The sequence below is a fragment of the Camelus ferus genome, chromosome 10 (assembly GCF_009834535.1).
Source record: "Camelus ferus isolate YT-003-E chromosome 10, BCGSAC_Cfer_1.0, whole genome shotgun sequence".
Classification (NCBI taxonomy): Eukaryota; Metazoa; Chordata; class Mammalia; order Artiodactyla; family Camelidae; genus Camelus; species Camelus ferus.
This window is the reverse complement of record NC_045705.1, coordinates 68,250,765-68,265,705: the sequence shown is the minus strand read 5'-3', so window position 1 is coordinate 68,265,705 and position 14,941 is coordinate 68,250,765.

The following is a 14,941-nucleotide window of genomic DNA, read 5'->3' as shown; positions in this document are numbered from 1 at the left end:
AGCCACAACCCCTGCAGTCACTGACCTCAACACAGCCTGAGAGGAGTGCAGGGCGGAGATCAGGAGTGAGGTGCTCTGTGCTCTGGGAAAACCTGGCAGAACAGGCCTTCAGGAAGTTGGACATTTTTCAGGAGATTTTAGGAGCCCAAATTCTTGCATCTTCTCATGTCTAGAAAAGCACTAAAATCATTAACGGAAATATCTACTCCTCAAGACCTTCTGCCAAAATGCACGCGTGATTGCACGTACCCCCATCACTAAAATCACACATACACTGACCTTCCCCCGTCTCTTCAGAGCAGCTCCTCAGTGTTATCTGAAAGGCTGTCTCCTGGGCCACAGTCCTCATTTTGCCCCAAATAAAACTTAACTCACAATTCTCACATTGTGCATTTTTCTCAGTCAGTAAGAGCCACAGATCTACAGGGAGAAGACACAGTAAAGACTGAATCTGGAGGGAAAGTAGCTGAGAAATGTTCTGAGCTGATGACAGACACCAATCCGCAGATTCAAGCATCTCAAGGACACCAGCGTAGCTCAGGTGAATTAGAGCGTACCTGGATTTTGTTTTAATCAGGCCAGTGAAGATGGCATACACACAGGCTACTGCCTCGAAAGGAGCGTTTATTATTACTAGTTCCCAGAAAGGAGGGGAGAAGGACCCATCACACCACGCAGGGCCACGCAAGGAAGCACCAGGATTGGTCAGGCGGCAGAAAGATTGAGGAGAGCCTTCATTACTACAGTAACGGGGAGTTAAGTGGGTGCGCCTGCTGGGTAGGAAGGGAGAGACAGGTGCAGGGCTTTGTGGAGGGTTTGTAATGTGACTTTCACACACCAATGAAAACACAGGCATGGGATGAATGGAAACAACTTTGGCTATGAGTCCGACTCATGATTTCAAGAACCCAAATCAACCATTACAGAGCATCGGGAGTGATGATTACAGGAGAGAAAATCCTAGAATCAGCTGGGGGGAGGGGGGCAGCGTGGGGTTGAAGAGCCAGCGAGACCCACAGTTGACTTCTCGGCAACAGGGGGGAAGCAGAATGTGGGGGTACCAACACTTCAAGGTGCTGGAGTAAAACGACCACCTAAAATTGTACAGTCAGCCAAAACTGTTTAAACAAAGGCTTATGCTAGACTTTTTTCTGAGGAATGTATCTGTGAAGGCACATGCTTGGTTAAAGGGAACACATATCTTTAACTTCATGAGAAAAATGCCTCACTGGTTTCCAGAGTGGTAGCACCAGGTTCACCTCCAGCAGCAGCTTGTTCATGTTTGCCGACCTGCCGGATGAGAAATGGTGTCTTGCTGTAGTTTTAATGTGCGCCTTTGTTTTTATTTTTCATACCGGGTTCCCACTCCTGTGAAGCTGCAACTGAGTCTTTGGCCTCCTGGGCTGTTTCTCTTTCTTACTGATTTTTAGGCATTCTTCAGTGTATTAGCCACGTCTTCTATTTTCTGTATTCTGATGCTTTGACACCTACTGCCTTGCTGATCCTGGAGGGACTGCCACTCCCAGGCTTAACCGGTTCCCATGGAGGGCAAGTGACCCACCTGTGAGCTCACTTCTCAAATACAAACCAACCATGCAGAGCCTAAAGCCTGACCACCTTCTTTACTGGGATCTCACACTCAGGGCCACTCCCCCTGCCCTAATCACCCCAGGGCAGGTACCAGGTAACTAGGAACAGCCCCTGTGCCCCAGAGCCCGCTGGAGGCATTCCACCTCACCTGTCCTCAGCCTGATTCCCCTGACTCGCCTGTTCCTTCCCATGGAGCCCACAGTAAAGGTCCTTGCCCATGCCCCCTTTCCCGGCCAACATTGGTGCTTCCCCGTGCGGCCCCGTGCGGTCCCATGCGGTCATGGGCTGCCTTCTCTTGGGCTCTGTGAGTGACAAACCATCTTTCCAATGGCAGCTGCCTCCCAGTCTGTCGGCCTCGCCATACTCAAATCATAATAAAACCTGTATTAAAACATTCCTTCTCTAGGGAGGGCATAGCTCAGTGTTAGAGCGCATGTTTAGCATGTACGAGGTCCTGGGTTCAAACCCCAGTACCTCCATTAAAATAAGTAAATAAGTAGATAAACCTAATTACAGCCCCCCAAAATAAAGAACCAAAAACCAAAATAATAATAATCAATGTTTTTTAAAAAACATTCCTCCTCTTCCTACTGATTCTTTGTCTATGCAGTATCGCCTCTAAGTTTGCAGTTTATCTTTTCACGCTTTTTATGTTGTTTCCATGGCCGTGAATTCTAAATGGAATGTGGTCAAATTTATCAACTGTACTAAAGGCCCTAATAGGGACAGTGAGGCAGGAAAAATAAGTTACATGCATAAAGATTGGAAAGGAAGACACAACACAGTCAGTATTCCCCGATGACCAAGGTGGAGGGAGGATCATGAGAAAAGCCACCCATGGCTCTTAAAGCTTCTCCCGGGAAGTGGCATGTGATGGGGCAGATGCAAATGTGATGGAATAATCACTCCCACAATTCAGGAAGTTACGCCATATAAGACTGTTGCAGCAGAGAGGAGTGATGCCCCCGCTGGCTTTGAAGAGGTTAGCTGCCAGGGTGGGAGGAGGAAGAGGGGGCACGTGACTAGGATCCCAGGGCAGCTTCTAGGAGCTGAGAAAGACAGTGGCTCCCAGCTGACAGCCAGCAAACAGGGAAAAGAGGAAAAATGCGGCCCTACAAATGCAGAGAACTGAATTCTGTCAACAACCACATGAGCTTGGAAGCCAATTCCTCCCCAGAGCCTCCAGACGAGACCATATCCCTGCTCTCTTGTGAGAATCTGGACAGAGAACCCACCCAAATCCACCTGGACTTCCACATGAAAGAACTGTGAGTTTACAAGCAGACACTGCTCGAAGCCACTATGTTTGTGGTGGCTTGTTACCCAGCATAGGTACCTGATACACACCTTGGTGGGGACTTGGCATCCTACCCCGTGCCTGAAATATTTTGACCCCTAAATACTAGGTGGAGAACACCAATGACCACCACAGACCCCTACCTCACATCTCACACGAAAATCAGCTGCAGATGGATTAACGAGTCCATGTGAAAGGCAAAACTATAAAACTTTCAGAGAACAATACACAGTAACATTTTCATAGCCTCAGGGCAGCGCCATCTTAACAAGACACACAAAAATACAAACCATGGAAAAAAAAAGGTTGATCAATTTATTTTTAGACAAGCAAAAATTTAGACGTTTGCCACTAACAGAGAGCCAGTAAAGACAATCCCACAGGATATAGCTCAGGCCAGAGGGAAATAATTGCTGAAGGAAGATTCAAAATGTAAGGAAAAAAACCACAAGCAAAGGGCACGCGGGCCATTTTGGGTAAATCTAAACAAACATTGAGTGCGTAAAACAAGAAACACCACGTCTAACTCGGCGAAGTTAAATTAGAAATAAAATATAGGACATAATCACATGTAAATCAGAAGCGAGGTGACGGATTCTAAGGCTTTGCTTCAGTTGGAAGGAGTCTAAACTATTGATTAATTTAGACGCTTTAAAGTTTGCTGCTCTTGATCCGAAACTAACACAACTTTGTAAATCAACCGTACCTCAATTTAAAGACCAACATAAATTATTAATCTTACGCTTTTTCTCATTTGCAATACATAAACATATGTTTTATACAAAGATATTTGCTACAAAATAAGTATCATAAATGCAGTTTGCCATATGTATTAATCTTAATAGTTGCAAGCTGTTAGTCTTATATATTAGGCAGTAATTTCCAATAAATAATTGTTTATTATCTTGAGGTTTGCTTGTTTTGGATTTTAGCAATGTGCAATAAAAAAATACAATTTTGAAGGAAAAAAAAAAGTTTGCTACACCTGGTAAAAGTCTCTAGGGTCACCACTAAGAGAATAGAAGTTAAATACATGAGTTCTGAAGTAGTGGAGGAGAAGAGAACAAAACAAGAAGAAAAATAAACAATCCAGGAGAAGCTACAAAAAGAAGGTTTAGCCACGGGGCAGCTCAAAAGGAAAGGCAGCGAGAAGTCCCACTGCCCCGAGATTATGAGGAATGAAACAGCGTCTGCTCTTGAGAACCTGACCTTGACCTTGAGAAAAGACACCACCTGAACTCTTCACAGCTTTCACAGCCGTCTCCTGCACCACCTTCAGGTTTCAACTTTAATTCCTCCTCCTTCTGAGAAGCCTCCACTGACCTCCCCACCCAAGGTCCATCTCCAAGCTGCCTCGTCTTTGCTGCTGAGGTCCTGTTCGGTAAGAACAGCCCAGTCTCATTATCCACGGATTCCATATTTGCAAGTTCACCTACTCGCTAAAATTCCTCGTGTCCCCAGAATCAACGCTCAACAAAGTAAGTACTTGGGCCGACACGTGCAGACGTGGGCAGAGCAATGAAGCATCCGAATTGCCAGCCCCACGTGGTCCCCGCTGAGGTCCAGCAAAGCGACCGTCTGCCAGCTGGATCTTGGACCCTGTAAACAGATGTCCTTTTTGTCTACTCAGTGCCCCATTTTTGCATCTTTGTGCTTTTTGGTGGCGATTTCACTGTTTATGATGGTCCCCAGTCACAGTCAAGTTGCGGAGCACAAGGAGACTGAGAGGTGCCCTGGGGAAAAAATACGAGTCAGGTAAGTATTTGGGCAGAGTCACAGCCCTGTCTGGCCATGGATTCCAAGCTAATGACTCAATAGTGCATCTATTAAAGCCGGTGTCTTTAAACAGAAACACCCATCAAACAAAGTTGTGTATTGACCAGTAGACGCGAATGCTGGGACTGGAGGCTGGTGGGAACCCAGCGTGTATCTCCCCTGGGAGCCATGGTTCAGTCTTCACTCACTCAGTGTTTGCAGTGACTTTACACAACAGAACTACCGCTCAGTGACACCTGCTAAAATAATGAGTGAAAAGCCTCCTGATTCCACATTCATACCCTCAAGGTTCCAGAATCTTGGCCACAGGAACTCAGGTCCTTTCAGGCAGGGAGCATTGGAAAGTGTGCTGGGCTTGAGAATCAGTCACCCCCTTATTGGATATGTCACCGCAAGTGACTTCCTCTCTCTGGGCCTCGGTGGCCCGGACAAGAGTAAGAGTGGTTTTAGCTTTTATTGAGAATCTGCTATATGCCGAATGCTGTACGTGTCGATCAAGGGGAGTCTGAAACTCCCTTCAGAGGCTTAATTTCCTCCACTAGCAAGGGTTGGTCCAAATGCCTCTGACAGCAACATCCTGAGGGGGTACACTAATCCTCATGGCCCAAGGTGGCTGCTTCACCTCCAGCCTTTAACTCAAACTCCAAGAAGAAGAAAAATGCCCAGGAGGAGGCAGCGATGCCTGTACTAGGAAAGCAAAACTGACCAGGAAATCCCTAGCTGACTTATGCTTACATCCCTCTGGCAAGAATGATATCACGAGGCACTGGACTCCAAGGCAGTCAGGAGGCCAGGAATCCTGGCTGGGCACATTTCCATCGGATCGACCTCTGGGGTTTTCTTAGGGAGAAGGGAGATCAGAGAGTGGTTCGGCAACTGGCAGCACCACCACACCGTGATCGGCACTTTGCAAATGGTTGTGAATTGATTCCTGTGAGGCATGTATTTTAACAAATTACAGCACAAAAAAGCCAGTCCGAACCCACACTGGGATCTCCACCCTTTCTCCAAACCACCAACTCCTGCTCTACCAACTTCTCCAAAGGAAGGATTTGATGTTACTTGTAAGTCTTCTTTTAAATCATCCTACAGAGCGGCTGCCCTGACCCATCAGACCTTGGCGGAGCCTGTCGACCCCAGAGCAGCCGCTTCCCCTGCATTAAATCGCTGCCCTGAAGAAGCTCCCCTCCTCGTCCAGTCCGTGGGCTTGGACACCACTAGTCACCAACCTGTGAGACCTCAGGGGCAGGTTGCAGGTTGTCCCCTTCCTGTGACAGAGTCGTGTGGCTGCAGCAATGCTGTGGGAAGGCCGCTCACACAAACACAGATATGAACAAATGCTTTGTGAGCCAGGTGGCCGCTGTAGTTTGGGAATCTGGCCATCACTGGGGAGGACGCTGGCCAGGAGCAGTTTTGCTTCCTCACCCGCCCCCTCCCCCACCCCCGCAAGCCCCCACCTCATTTCCGACCTTTCTCACCGGGTAACCTGAACTCACCGGTCAGTGAGGCTAAGCCTGGATGAGGTGTCTCGTGTTTCCGAGTAAATCGGAGCATTTACCCGCTGGTCTGTGGCTGGGGGTGAGGGACAATGGGGGCTCCCCAGCCAAGCCACGTTGCATAAGGCCGAAAGGATGGTTTTCCTCTATCAGGAAATGAGCCCCTTCGGTCATAATGGAAAGTCTATGAGGCCCAGGATGCTTCCGGGTCCTAAAATCTCTGTTTTTGTGGGGGGTGGGAAGGGGTGGCCTCTGAGATTTGTTTCAGGAGCAGGAGGGGAGCTGGGAGGAGAAGCAAAGGAAACCAGGGATTAAGATAACCCTGGCCAGCGCAGCCCGTCTCCCCCGTGAACCTGCCTGTTGAGCAAACTCCTGGGTTCAGACACGGTCCTGGGGGGACTGCTCCCGCACATGCATCCGCCCCAAAACTACCAGGGCTCGTGGCCCACCTGGGAGCTGGGCTTGAGGAAGAGTGGTCAGGAGGACACGGGGCTGGTGGGATCTGGGTGGCACTGAGCCCCCAAAGCCAGCAGGAAGAGCTGGAGGCGCTAAGAGCAGGTGGGGAGAGGGTAGGGCAGAGCAGTGGCCCCCAGGCCCCAGGACCCTCTTCAGAGGACGTGCTGGCTGAAGGCTGACCAAGGCTTAGACCCGCAGGTCCCAGCAGAGGGATGGCGGGACCACCATCTGTTCTTCCTGCTCCCTTGGCACCTCTCCGTGCCACACTGAGAACCGCCAGCTGAGCTTGGCATCCGACGGGCTTGTCCAGAGAGGCCACGCCATACACCCACACTCGGGGGGGTACTGTTACTGTCACTGAGTTTCAAATGATCCCCAGGCATGTCCGAATCCTCTTCCTTCATACGACCCTTGCCACCTGGGCACCTGGTGGAGGGCCTTCTTCCTATGATCTCTTTGCATACCATTGCCACATTCATCTCCCCAAAACACCCTGCATGAGAACCACCACACACACACACACACACACACACACACTCTCTCTCTCTCTCTCTCTCTCTCTCTCTCTCTCTCTCAACCCTTCAAGAACAACCCTGAGTCCTATCCATTTGATAAGGTCCTTTGCAAAGCACCTTGCCCTGCATTATCACTCTGCATCTTCCTGACAACCATGCATGGCATTGCTACCCCCATTTTGCAGATGAGGAAAACTGAGGCTAAGAGAGATTAAGTAACTCCCCAGACACCCCACAGCTTGTAAGTGGCACCACCTCCCTAATCAGTAAAGCCGGGGGGAGAGAACACCTCTTGCCCACTCTGTCTCCCTCAGGCCCACAGGGTCAAGGCCGGCCTTCGAGGTACCCCCACCACCTGGACTTCCTATACTGCATCCCTTTTTATGCCCTTGGACAATCACACACCAAAACCAGGCTGCTCTCCCTCCTCCGCAGACACAGCTCCTGTGCTCACGCAGCAACCCCTGCCCCCAAGATGCTTGCGCTGCCTTGGAGCCAGTTTCCAAGTACAGACCCCAGTCGTCCTCAGCTGCTGGTGCTCACACCCGGCAGCGCCCTCCCACTCCAGGTAGCACAGTGACCCAGCAGGATACTGCAGGCGTGACGGCGTGTGATTTCTGGGGTCGGGTCATAAAAGACACTGTGCTCCCTCTGGGAACGCCCACCGTGGGGGCAGGCGGCCACCACGTTGTGAGGACTCTCAAGCTGCCTTGGGGTGAGGGCCACGTGGTAAAGAACAAGGCCTCCCAGCGACAGCCAGCACCAACTGCCAAACGTGTGAGGAGCTGCCTTGGAAGCAAGTCCTCCAGCCCAGTTGGACTTCAGACGATGCAGCCCCTGCCAACATCTTGCCTGCAGCCCCATGAGGGAATCCATGAGCTAGAACCCCCTGCCTAAGCCGCTCCCAAATTCCCAACCCACAGAAACTGTGAGATAATGAAGGTCATTGTTGTTTTAAGTCATTAAGTTTTAGGGAAGTCGGCCGTGCAGTAAGAGGGAACAGATCCGCCTCTCTGCTTTTCTGAGTCCCTCCCACTGGGGTCAAGTCAGTTCTGGTTCTCACGCCAGGAAGCCTGCCCTGGCGTTCTGGCCACGGAGCCCACCATCCCCTGTGCTCCACCTTGACCTCTACTTTGATGTTTATCCATGCAAGGGCCTCCACAGCCAGACAGGAGCCTGGAAGATGAGACCCTGCTTGCTCCCTGATGCCCCTGGGCCTGGGCCATGCGTACAGGTGGGGACACAGTGTTCACAAGCAAAGCACGAGAGCCGAGTAGAATCGTGATTCATTGGCAGGAGGCGACTAACCTTTTGGGTAACTCCAAGTCTCGCTTGGTCAGGCACCTGTTTGATGGAGACGGGTCCACAGCACAGACGGCTCAGCCTCCCCGTCATGCGAACAACCGCCCAGTCACACAGCTGGGACACGTCTGAGCCAGGACTCCATCCTCTGTCCAGCCCCACTGTCCTTCCAGCTCGGGTCCCCCGTCTCCCCGGGCTCCCTGCTTCTCCAGCCCCGACGCCCCACACACCATCACTCCGCGCATCCAAAGCTGGTCTCTCGCGCACGGCCAGCACGCTCTGGATTCCACATCCGACCTCAGAGGTCACCGTGCCCCCAGAGCCAGGAAAGGATATAATATTGCATGGCCACCTGTTGCAGACAAGGGTCACCCACCCTGGAACCCAAGCTACCAGGAAGGCTCAGGGAGGAGGAAGCAGGGCAGAGTCGGGACAGTGAGACCAGCTCAGAGTCTCTCCCTCTGCTCCTCACATGGCAGTGTTTCCTGGATACGCGGTGGGCGCTGCTGAGCCCTGAAACCTGGCAGGCGAGGCCGCAGTCCCGCTGGGAGAGGCTTTAAGTCAGTCAAGTCCAGTCCTCCCGTTGCCTCCCAGGCAACCTTGAGACAGTCATTAGACTCTCTTGGGCCTCAGTTTCCTCCTCTGTGAAGTGGGGAGATCCAAAGGGGTGGTTCTCAGCCAGGGGCGCCTTGCCCACCAAGGGACATTTGGTGATATCTGGAGACATTTGTGGTTGTCACACTGAGTTGGGGGTTGTAACTGGTGTCCAGAGGATGGAGACCAGGAACACTGTTCCATATCCTACAGGTACAGGATGCCCCTCCCGTCTGCCCCCACAAAGAGTAATTCGCCAAAATGTCAACAGTGCCCCAGTGGAGAAACTCTAATTTTTTTTTTTAAATAATAGAGTGATACCTTTATTTTGTTGTTGTTGTTTCTTTTGTGGGGAGGGGGTAATTAGGTTTTGTGGGTTTTTTAAAATTTTTTAGTGGAGGGACTGAACCAGGACCTCGTGCATGCTAAGCATGTGCTCTACCTCTGAGCTACACCCCTCTCCACACACCCTAATTTCAAGGATTCGGTGAGACCTCCCGTGGAGCCTGGCACAGGGGCAGCCCACACGTGAGTGGGTCCCTACTCTTCCCCTTCCCGGGGCTCCTGCTGTGACCACGGGTCCCACACCCTCCCAGGTCCCCAGTAGTTGGCCTGTCTGATGTGTCCACAGCCTCTCGCCCGTCACCCAGGTGCCAGGGGAGGGGGCACATCACTGCTGGACACACCACCAGTTATAGAGCAGGAGGCAGGCACCCTGAACCTCCTCTCACCCCTGCTGGCCCGGGGCTCCCAGGGCTCTCAGGGCTCCGGCCTCTCCTCAGCCAGGTCACACCAAGGTCCCACTCAGCAGGCCTTGACTGGACTGCCCTCCTCTGTCGCTGCCACTCGGGCCTCCCTGGCCTTCCCAGCTGACCGGCAGAGTCTGCCCTGGGGAGCTGGGTGGCCCAAAGCAAGTGCCCTCTCTTCCAGGACCAGGTCCAGGAATTACAACCCTAACCTTGGCACCAACCGATCACCAATCATGTCTGGGGGGCGGCGGGGAGGGAAGGATCAAGGACCCAGGTGAGGAGCACCTCAGCGCAAATCCAGAAACCGCAGCTCTGCTCCTCTGTGTGATCTCAGCCCTGGAAAAACCAAAGCAGTGATCAGCGCGCCTCTTCTGCGGATAGATCACTGTGCCCTCCAGACACAGGGGTCCCAAGCACGACTCCTGCCTGTTGTTGACCTGAGGCCAAGGGTCTGCTCCGACCCTGTCTCCCTGCCCCCAGGCCAGCCCTGCTGGAGGGCCCTTGTCTCCGCCAAGAGCCAGCCATGGACAGACGCACCGGGCTCCCCAAGGCCCTGCCCCAGCGACCCCCCATCTTTATCGGCAACAAAAGCTCTCAGTTGCAGAGACACGTGTCAGGGGCCCGGGACAGCCAGCCCCACTCAGCTGAGGGTCCTTTCCGGGGAGCAGAGGGGTTGGCCGAGCCCACCTGGGTTCCAAGACGTTTCTGCGAGCAGTAGATTCCTGGGTCCAGGCCCGGCCCCCGCGGCCTCTCATCCTGCCCTATCCAGATCCCAGCCCAAGAACCTGCACGGCCCAGGAAGCACACCGCTCAGGGCTTGAATGAGCTTAGACCCTCAGCCTGATTTTCATGGTCCCTGGGGTTTTGCTGTAATTGGTGCTGGTCCCTGGGCAGATAACTCCAAGTCCATCCGTTCACGCTACAAATACTTACTGAGTGCCTACTGTGTACCAAACACCGTGAATGGGGATGCTGTGGTTCCCAAATCCATCAGGCGCCTGGCCAGTCTACCCACCACTCGGAGGATCTTTGTAGGGAGCTGATACCATGTTTAAAAGACGCACGGACAGGCTGGTTCCCACAGGCAGGTTTCCCTGCGAAATTCTCCTGAGTATACAAGACCACGCTTTTCAGGAAGAAACACAAAATGTGAGAACTCCTTGGGCAGAAGGAGCTTCCATTACAGAGGAGTCAGCCCCCCCACCCTGAAAAAAGTGTGTTCCAAACTCTCCTGGACAAATCATCCCCAGGTTCACGCGTGGATGAGTTCACGGCAGCCGGATGTGGAGAGGGTGGACATGGAGAGCCGCCAGGTCCTGGTTCAGTTCCCAGCTCTGCCACTCACTAGCCTAGACAAACAGCTGACTCTCCTTTAACTCAGTTTCTCCACCTGAGAAATGGGGCAGTAGCCCGCTATGGGTGAAGGGAGATCGGGGAGTATGATCACCATGTCTACATCTGGGCCAGGTGGCTGAACTGAGCTTGCAGCACTGTTGAGAAGATGCCCCGAGGCTGCACAGGGAGGAGGGCGGAGATACTCTGGGGCCCACGGACGCTGCAGCTGCCCCACGCTGCAAAGGAAAGCAGAGTTGCCTCCTCTAGCAATGACAACTTCTGAGCAGTGGACAGAAGTCTGGCTTTGGATCCCCTGGAGGAGGCCACACACCCGTTAGGAGGAAAAATAGGCTGGAAAGTGGGTTGGCACCAGCACTGCCAGCCCCAGGGCAGCCCAAGGACTTCACATCCCAAGATGAAGACGGCAGAGGAGCCTCAGCCGACAGCCCTCCAGGGGCACAAAAGCAATGACTACAGGAAAGACCAGGTCAGCCACTGAGTGGCCACGTGAGGTGGGCACAGGCTGGTGCCACAGACAAAGCTCAACTCAGGGAAAAGTCAATTCAAGATGTAGGTACCATGGATCTCCATGTAAAGCCCACCGCCGCAAAGCATCTAGAGGGCAGGAAGCCCTGGCGACGGCGGGTTAGGCTGAGAGTGCTTAGAACTCAAAAAGCACAAACTTGTTTTAAGAAAAATTATCCATTGGACCTCATCAAAATTAAAACTTCTGCTCCTCAAAAGACACTTAATAACATGGAAAGACAGCCACGGTCTGGGAGAAAGTATTTGGAAAGCACATAGCTGTTAAAGGCCTTCTCTCCAGAATCAGAAAGAATTCTTACGGCTCAGCGAGGAGACAAAACAGTGCAACTGTTTTTTAATGAGCAAAATTTGAACAGATGCTTCACCAGAAAGGAAAATGGGCAGCAGATAAGCAAGCGGATGGCAAACAAAAAGATGTTCGGCATCGTTAGCCAGCACTATACACTTGTCACAATGGCTAAAATTTTAAGCAGACAACACCAAGTGGTGACAAAGATACAGAGCAACCAGAACACTCAGGCAATGCTGATGGGAACACAGAATGGTGCTGCCATGTTGGAAAGTTTGGGAATTTCTTATAAAAGTCAATATACACTCAACACACAACCCAGCAATCCCACTTCTGGTATGAATCCAAGAGAAAATAAAGCAGGGGTACACGAAGACCTGGATCCAGATGTTCATAGCAGCTTTATTCATTTATTTAGCCACAGATGGAAACAACTGGGAGGTCCATTACCTGGTGGATGGAAAGGCAAATTATAGTCTATTCATACAACTCAGTGTTCATGCTCTATTTGTGTAATTTTCAGCAATAAGAAAGACTCGCTGGAGACACACACACACGATGCATTACGCTAAGTCACAGGAGGAGATGCGAGAGGCTGTGTGATTCCACTTACACGACATTTTGGAAAAGGCAAAACCACAGCACCAGAAGCCAGAGGCTGGGGGCGGGGCAGTGTTAGCTGCAAAGGGCCAGGAGGAAGGACTTTTGGGGGTGATGGAACAGTTTTATGCCTTGATGGTGGTGGTGTTGGCACAACCTGGATACCTTTATCGAAAGGCATTAAACTGTTGAAACGGTTCAGACTTGCTGCGTGGTGACTGTAGCTCAGTAACTGCGGTAACTTCCCCTCCCAAGGTCATCGTCCTCTCACAGAAATCGACAGAGTGGGAAGAGAGCGAGCAAGTCCCACGCAGCAGATGCCGCAGCTGACGTGCAGGGCGCCCTCTGGTCAGGGATCCAGTGGGTCCTGTGCTCTCTCCATTTTACAGGTGAGCAAACTGAGGCCTGGAGAAGTGAGGGCACCCAGCACCCCCAGCCAGAACCTGCCCAAGCCCACAAGGGGAGGAGCAGAAGGTCTCCTTGGTCAACAAACACTCACCCCTCCTACAACCACCTTGAGAATAGAAAAGGCCCAAGATGTGGGCACGAACCAGGGCTGGGAGCACACCCACCAGCTGAGCGGGGCCCTGCCCTCGGGAAGCTCACAGCTTCACCTGGTCCAAGGTCACATCCTGGGCCAGGGCGTATGGCTGCCCAGACACGCTGCTCGGGTTCCTTGTGAGAACCACCCAAGGGCCCCAGAGGTGATGGAGGCGGGCACTGCCCCTGCCTGGGGAGAGCGGAGGGGCTGAGGTTTAGAGGAGGGAGGGAGGGAGGGGACTCAGGACCACATCTCAGGCCTGTCCAGGAGGGATTCAGCCCCAGAAAGAGGGAGGAGGAGAAGGAAGCAGGGCTTCCAGGCTGGAGAATTGGTGCATCCACACTGCATTTTGTCACACGGCAGAGGGGTCTGCAGGAAGGGGCTAAGCTTGGGGGTGGGCTTGCTGAGGGAGACTTGCACACCACCCCGATTCTGACCCACGGTCCCAGGAGTCAGGAACCTCGGCACTGAGCACTCCAGCCGGGGAACACCCAGATCAGGGTTCAAAGCTGTGGGAACAGCATGTGCAGAACGCCCCACCTAGAGGCAGAAATGCCGCCCAGAGTCCCAGGGCTGCCTCTGGGCCTGCAGCTTTCCCGGGAGGTCCTGGACACCTGGGGGGAGGGCTGCTCCCTCCCGGCTCCTCAGAGGGGCCTCAGCCCGGACTTCCCATCTTGGCCAGGCCACCTACAGCCAAGCCTGCCAGCTGCTCTGTGCCTCGGTTTCCTACTCTGTAAGGAGAGAATTGAAATCCTGTCTACACCCCAGCTCTCCAAAAAGGAAATGATGAATGCAAAGTATAGTGATACAGGCCTGGCCCACGGCGAACCACCGGTGCCCGGGGCCCACCGCCTGGACATCTGGTAGGTCTGGGACTGGCCGGATATCTCCCACTGAAGGCCAGGCAGCCGGTGCCGTGATAACAAGATACCCCAGTCTGGGAACCTTTCTGAGCTGCGATTGCTGTGGCCCTCTGGCCTTGGTCCCCCACTGTTTGCCCAGGTCCCCAGTGCTGGCAGGTTCAGGGGCCTCAGACAGGCCAGGCCTGGACGCACGGCCCCCTGGAGAGAAGGGGCCTCTGGGTGGGAAAAGCAGGGGGCCAGCATCCTGGGCCTCCATCGAGGACGGGTGTGGAACTGAGCTGACCATGAGGACGAGAACCTACACGGACAGGGAAGGTCAGAGAAAGACATGCGTTCAGACCTGCACTGATGGAAGGAGGGCCAGCTCTTTCCAGACGCGCTGGACCACTCCCCCAGGCAGGGATGCGCCTCCTTGGATGCCCCCGGCTCCCTTCCCACGCTCAGGCAGCAGACATGGCAACAAGGCCCGGCCCCCCAGGACTATGAAACCCGTGCTTCTGCAGAAGAAAGACCACGAGCTGCGGGCTGGAGGTCAGACAGCACCTTATCACGGACCCCTCGCAGCGCCTCTGAAGTAGGTGCTAACAGACAAGGGCCCTGAGGCTCAAGGGGGTCCCGCCCCTCCTGAAGGGCACACAGCCAGGTAACGGCAGGGCCGGACCCAAACCCACAATTCCCACTCCAGGGCCCCAGACCTTATCCCCACCCCTGCTCCATGCAGGTCCATTCGGTCCCAGATCCCCCATCGCCGCCCTGCACGGCCCCCCACCCAGGAGCTGAGCTCCTAGAAGCCGGGCCAGTCTTGTCGCCTTCAGCTGAGACTCGAGTGGGCCTTAGGGACGTCTGCTTTCAAGGGTTCCTTCTGTCATAAAAATAAATAAATAATAATAATTTCTATTTACAAGCTTCATTGGAATAAAAACAAGCTGATAGTGTGTGTTGTGTTACTTTCCCAGGGTTGCTATAATGAATTACCCCAAACAGGAACGTTA